Genomic DNA, 6,762 nt, shown 5'->3' on the forward strand with positions numbered 1-6,762 from the left:
CAGTGTCTGTTCCATGGTAGGCATTCAGCAAATATTTCTTGAATGAAGGAAGGAAGGAAATGAAAATTCAGCAAAGGATCGTTATGAAGTCATGGGGTTAGACTGAGGATATAAGACTCAAAGTGTGCCTTGAAGAGAGTAATAACAGATAGTTTGGAAGGTATTATCTTCCAGCTCTGGTCAAGAAAATTAAACCAAAGAGAGAGATGCAGAATTACAGTTTGTAGGAGAACAAGGAAAGACTGAAAAGATAAGAAAGTCTGAACACCACAAATGCCAAGCCAAGGAGCTTCAGGGCATCTTTCAAAATCACAAGCATGAGATGTGATCCTACACAAATTGTAAAACTAATTTAAGAAATCAAAAAGCTCAACACAAAGCTGAAGGATTTTACAGTTTTAATGTGCCTTTGTTACACATTTCACCTCACTGTGTGATTACTTTTTTTAAAATAGGAGTATAGTTGCTGCTGTGTCAGTTTCTGCTGTACAATGAAGTGAATCAGACATATTTATACATATATCCCCTCTTTTTTGGATTTCCTTCCTTTTTAGGTCACCACAGAGCACCAAGAAGAGTTCCCTGTGCTATACAGTAGGTTCTCATTAGCTGTCTATTTCATACATTTTTTGTTGTTGTTCAGTTGCTAAGTTGTGTCTGACTCTTTGTGACATAGTATACATAGTAGTGTATATGTGTGTATGTGTGTGTGTATATATATATATATATGTTTATACATAGTAGTGTGTATAAGTTAATCCTAGTCTCTCAATGTATCCCACACCTCCCCTTTCTCCCTTGGTAGTCATATGTTTGTTCCCTATGTGATTACTCATTAATAATCATTGAAAGACTATAAGCATTTTAATCTAAAAGTTTATCCTATCCCAAGTAACATTCAAGATAAGTCCAGGTGGAAGTTTGCACCTTCAGGAATCCTGCTGAGTAGCCAAAACACAATCTTTGCAAAAGAATTTAGTCAGATATCTATCAGAGGATAACACTGAATTAACAACAGCCAGGATTTGACTAGAGGTGGTATTTTCTGCAAAATATGTAAAGTGAGCAACTTATGTGTATCATAAGCTTCTTCGATTTGAAGAGCTAGAAATAAAACATTGTTTGAAGGGGAAAGAATCAGAGACTGGCAACCAGGGCAAGATGACAAGAGGTTTATTTGTTTGTTTGTTTTTAATTAATTATTAGTTTGCTTGCTCTTGGCTGCACTGGGTCTTCCTGGCTGAGTGTGGGCTTTCCCTAGCTGTGGCGAGTGGGGGCTACTCTTCATCACCATGCAGAGCTTCTTATTGCAGTGGCTTCTCTTGTTGCAGAGCATAGGCTCTAGAACATGGGCTCGATAGCTGTGGCACACGGGCTTAGCTGCCCCTTAGCATGTGGGATCTTCCCGGACCAGGTATTGAACTTGTGTCCCTCCATTGGCAGATAGATTCTTAACCACTGGACCACCAGGGAAGCCTGAAATGTGTTTTGTTTAGTTTTGTTTCTTCGATATACTTTTTGGGGTAGGGTTTTTTATTTTTTAATCTCTTTATTTGTCCTCCCTGGGGGCTCAGGTGGCAAAGAAATCTTACCCGAAATTCAGGGGACCTGGATTCGATCCTTGGGTTGGGAAGATTCCCTGGAGAGGGGAATGGCTACCCACTCCAGTATCTTGCCTGCAGAGTTCTATAGACAGAAGAGCTTGGCAGGCTACTGTCCATGAGGTCACAGAGTCAGAAATGACTGAGTGCCAACTTTATTTATCTAAAACTACATTAAAGTATTTGAGTGTATTCTATTTCACCTCATTTCCATTTATCTTTATTTTCTTTATTCTGATCGCTGTCTATTTATATTTACTGAGTTTGTTGGTCCATGACTGCCCAGCATATTAGTTGGAGATCTGAAAACAGTGATTTTTCTCTTGCTCCATTAGTAATATTTTAATATCAGCTCCATGTTTCCCAAATGGGGTCAACTTTTGTTTTTAGCTCTTGTTTAATGCTTAGGAAGTAACTCTATTAAAATTTTCTTATCAGGGCTTCTTTTGCTCTCAATGAAGTAAGTATGAATGCGTATTTCATTGTCTGTTTTGCACCTTCTATAAAAGAGTGTTGTTGCACAGAAACAATAAATGAAAAAGTGTTTAACAACCTACTCAATGAACAGCATGCTCTTTAAAGTGTCTAGATTATGGCATGAGTGCTAAGTTGCTTTAGTTGTGTCCAACTCTTGGCAACACTATGGACTGTAGCCTGGCAGGCTCCTCTGTCCGTGGGATTCTCCAGGCGATAATACTAGAGTGGGTTACCATGCCCCCCTCCCAGGGATCTTCCCAATCCAGGGATCAAACCCACATTTCCTGCATTGACAGGTGGATACTTTACCACTGAGCCAGCAGGGGAGCTATGATTTGCCATAAAATAACTCAGAATCATGCTTTGAACTTATGTAGCTCCTTCTCTTTGACACACTCAAAGGTTTGAAAGAAGGCTAAGCTGTCTTCCTGCAGTTTAATACTGGGAGACAAAATGGCATAACCAAGAAAGCAAGAGAATTGTTAGGAAAGGAACTGATGTTTGTCTCTTGGGATTGTACTCATATATCTTCTTGCATAACCAGAATACGGTGAAGCTTAAACCTAGGTAGAAAAGGTATGGTATTGCAAGTTCTATGAAAATCTTACTGGGTTTCCTAAAAAAAATTTTGAGAATTATTTAATGATCATCTGGGTAGACTACTTCATTTTTGCTTAATGTAAAAAGGAGGAAAAGTACAAAGCTATTCATTTTACTACAAGATAACCTTAAATATATCATAATTAAGCAATGGGTTGTCTTCTAGAAGAGGAAAAAAATGAAACACATCTGTGAAATCGAAAGATAGCTTTTATGGTTGATCAATGGACCTGCATATTCACCTACCTGAGTATTATTCTAAGCAGTACAGTGGATCTATAAACTGAATGTTGTCAAATGAAAAGTCTTCTGTGTGCACAATTATTTTAACTAGGCAGTTAACATCTTTTTATTATCATATAATGTATTATATTGAAAACTTGATAGTATGATATTCAATGGGAAGGCTTTCTTAAGTATAAAATTGGCATTAAAAAACCTATCATATATTTGCAAATATGCAAGTGGAAAACCTTTAAAAAACTTAAATTGCCCTCAGTTCAGTTCAGTTCAGTTCAGTTCAGTCGCTCAGTCGTGTCCAACTTTTTGTGACTCCATGAATCACAGCATGCCAGGCCTCCCTATCCATCACCATCTCCCAGAATTCACTCAAACTCACATCCATTGAGTCAGTGATACCATCCAGCCATCTCATCCTCTGTCATCCCCTTTCCCTCCTGCCCCTAATCCCTCCCAGCATCAGAGTCTTTTCCAATGAGTCAACTCTTCGCATGATGTGGCCAAAGTACTGGAGTTTCAGCTTTAGCATCATTCCTTCCAAAGAACACCCAGGACTGATCTCCTTGCAGCCCAAGGGACTCTCAAGAGTCTTCTCCAACACCACAGTTCAAAAGCATCAATTCTTCGGTGCTCAGCTTTCTTCACAGTCCAACTCTCACATCCATACGTGACCACAGGAAAAACCGTAGCCTTGACTAGACAGACCTTTGTTGGCAAAGTAATGTCTCTGCTTTTCAATATGCTATCTAGGTTAGTCATAACTTTTCTTCCAAGGAGTGTCTTTTAATTTCATGGCTGCAGTCACCATCTGCAGTGATTGTGGAGCCCCAAAAAATAAGTCTGACACTGTTTCCACTGTTTCCCCGTCTATTTCCCATGAAGTGATGGGACCAGATGCCGTGATCTAAACTGCACCTAGTTAAATAAAAAATTTCAGCATAATTAAGATGAAAAACTCCCTATGTGTACATGGGAATACCATTGCTAATGACTGCAATTGGTCTCTTCTGTCAGTGTAGCTGAAATTTTTCATATTTTGTAAGCCTGCTCTATTGTTCTACCTGGGGCTATCCGTTTTGGTCTCTGTGGCCCCAATCCCTCTCTAGATTTCCCAGAGTCCCTTGTAGACCACATGACTGAATTCTAGACAGCGGACTGTGAAGTTATACCTCCATCATGCTTTCTCTTTTCCCTATATCTCCACCAGATGGGTATAGCATCAATAAGGCACAAGAAAATTGCCAGCCACAAGATGGAAGAGTCCAAATCTCTAGATCAACCCATGGAGGAAAGCCATCTTCAATCAGGAACCCTTCACTGAACAGTTATATCAGCAAAAAATATATTTTTATTATGTCAAGCCATTACAATTTTAGGTTTTATTGTAGCAACTAGTCATTCTAATATAGTTACCTAAGTTAAGTAATATTTCACCTTATTAGAAGAAACACATATGCACACTAATACAAGCAAATATGTACACATATACATACACTGTTTTCATCTCTCTTTTTTTTACTGCTGATGGGAGTATAAAATTCCACAATCTTTCTGGAATAAAAATTGATGGTCTTTATTAAAACTCTGCCTGTTCATGCTTAATTATGTGATTATCTTGACCTATTTCTAGGAATCTATCCTGAATAAATCACAGGCTTCCCTGGTGGCTCAGATGGTAAAGCGTCTGCCTGCAATGCAGGTGACCTGGGTTCAATCCCTGGCTTGGGAAGATCCCCTGGAGAAGGAAATGGTGACCCACTCCAGTACTCTTGCATGGAAAATTCCATGGAGAGAGGAGCCTTGTAGGCTACAGTCCATGGGGTTGCAAAGAGTCGGACACAACTGAGTGACTTCACTTCACTTCACTTATCCTGAATAAATAGTATGCAAAAATTTAGTTTCAATGATATTGTGTGGTATTTTTTTATATTGGCAAAAATCTGTAGCCATAGAAAATCCATACTAATGAATGATTTAAATAAATTGTGGCACTTTAGACAATCAATATTTTAGACAATTAAAATATTAATTACCTAGAGATTACCATACTAAGTGAAGCAACTCAGAAAGATAAAAATATCATATGGTATCACTTACATGTGGAGTCTAAAAATATGATTCATATGAACTTATTTCAAAACATAAACAGACTTCCAGACATAGAAAACAAATTTATGGTTACAAAAATCCTTTAAGCTAGGCTTCAACACTATGTGAACAGAGAACTTCCAGATGTACAAGCTGGATTTAGGAAAGGCAGTGGAACCAGAGATCAAATTGCCAACATCTGCTGGGTCATAGAAAAAGCAAGAGAAATCCAGAGAAACATCTATTTCTGCTTCATTGACTATGCTAAATCCTTTGACTGTGTGGATTACAACAAACTGTGGAAAATTCTTTAAGAGATGGGAAAACCAGACCATCTTATTTGCCTCCTGAGAAACCTGTATTCAGATCAAGAAGCTACAGTCAGCAACAGTTAGAGCTGGACATGGAACAACAGACTTGTTTCAAATTGGGAAAGAAGTATGTCAAGGCAGTATACCGTCACTCTGCTTATTTAACTTTTATTTAGAGTACATCATGTGAAATGCCAGGCTAGATGAGCTCAAGCTGGAATCAAGATTGCCAGGAGAAATATTAATAAACTCAGATATGCAGATGATACCACCCTTATGGAAAAAAGCAAAGAGGAACCAAAGAGCCTCTTGATGAGGGTGAAAGAGGAGAGTGAAAAAGCTGACTTAAAACTCAATATTCAAAAAACTAAGATCATGGCATCCGGTCTCATCACTTCATGGTAAGCAGATGGGGAAACGATGGAAACAGTGAAAGTCTTTATTTTCTTTGATTCCAAAATCACTGTGACTTCAAAGTTAAAAGATGCTTACTCCTTGGAAAAAAAGCTATGACCAACCTAGACAGCATATTAAAAAGCAGAGACAGCACTTTGCTGACAAAGGTCCAGATGGTAAAATCTGTGGTTTTTCCAGTAGTCATGTACAGATGTGAGAATTGGGCCATAAAGGAGGTTGAGCACCGAAGAACTGATGCTTTCAATCTGTGGTGTTGGAGAAGACTCTTGAGAGTCCCTTGGACAGCAAGGAGATCAAACCAGTCAGTCCTAAAGGAAATCAACCCTGAATATTCATAGGAAGAAGTGATACTGAAGCTGAAGCTCCAATACTTTGGCCACCTGAAGCTGAGACAATTCGTTGGAAAAGACCCTGATGCTGGGAAAGATTGAGGGCAGGAGGAGAAGGGGGAGACAGAGGATGAGATGGCTGGATAGCATCACTGACTCAAAGGACATGAGTTTGAGCAAACTGCGGGAGATAGTGAAGGACAGTGAAGTGTGATGTGCTGCAGTCCACAGGGTTGCAAAGAGCTGGACATGACTTAGCAACTAAACAACAGAAACAGTGGAACTAAATGTGATTTTAAATTGTTGTTTTTATTTCTGTATTTTCGGAATATTTTTCAGTGGATACAAGTTTTTGTTATAAATTGTATATATATCCACACACACACATACATGTATTATGTGTGTATATATATAATTGGAAGGAAGGGAGAGAGGTAATCTTGCTGCAGAACAGGCTTTTCCCAAGAGTACAAAATGAGGTCTCTGATGATGGTAAAGAAATGTAGGAAAAAGTTGTTCATTGAGGACATGAAGATGAGGAAAGGCACATCAGACAGAAATCATTCCATATTAAGTTGATTCTTAAAAGAACTGCAGAGGGCACTAAAATTCTGAGTATTTTATACTACAATTTTTAAATTAAAAAATTTTTTTTAATTTATTATTTTTTAATCTCAGTTTTATTTATTTATTTTACTT

The 6,762-nt window shown here is 38.2% G+C and overlaps 1 non-coding gene across 1 annotated transcript; it reads left to right on the top strand.

Annotated features, from left to right (window-relative positions):
* Positions 1 to 4,575: 4,575 nt before the first annotated feature.
* Positions 4,576 to 4,647, top strand: TRNAC-GCA (transfer RNA cysteine (anticodon GCA)). Its single transcript has one exon. It is a non-coding gene; the product is annotated as a tRNA-Cys (tRNA).
* The last annotated feature ends 2,115 nt before the right edge of the window (positions 4,648 to 6,762 follow it).

The sequence above is a fragment of the Budorcas taxicolor genome, chromosome 2, assembly GCF_023091745.1.
Source record: "Budorcas taxicolor isolate Tak-1 chromosome 2, Takin1.1, whole genome shotgun sequence".
NCBI classification, from domain to species: Eukaryota; Metazoa; Chordata; class Mammalia; order Artiodactyla; family Bovidae; genus Budorcas; species Budorcas taxicolor.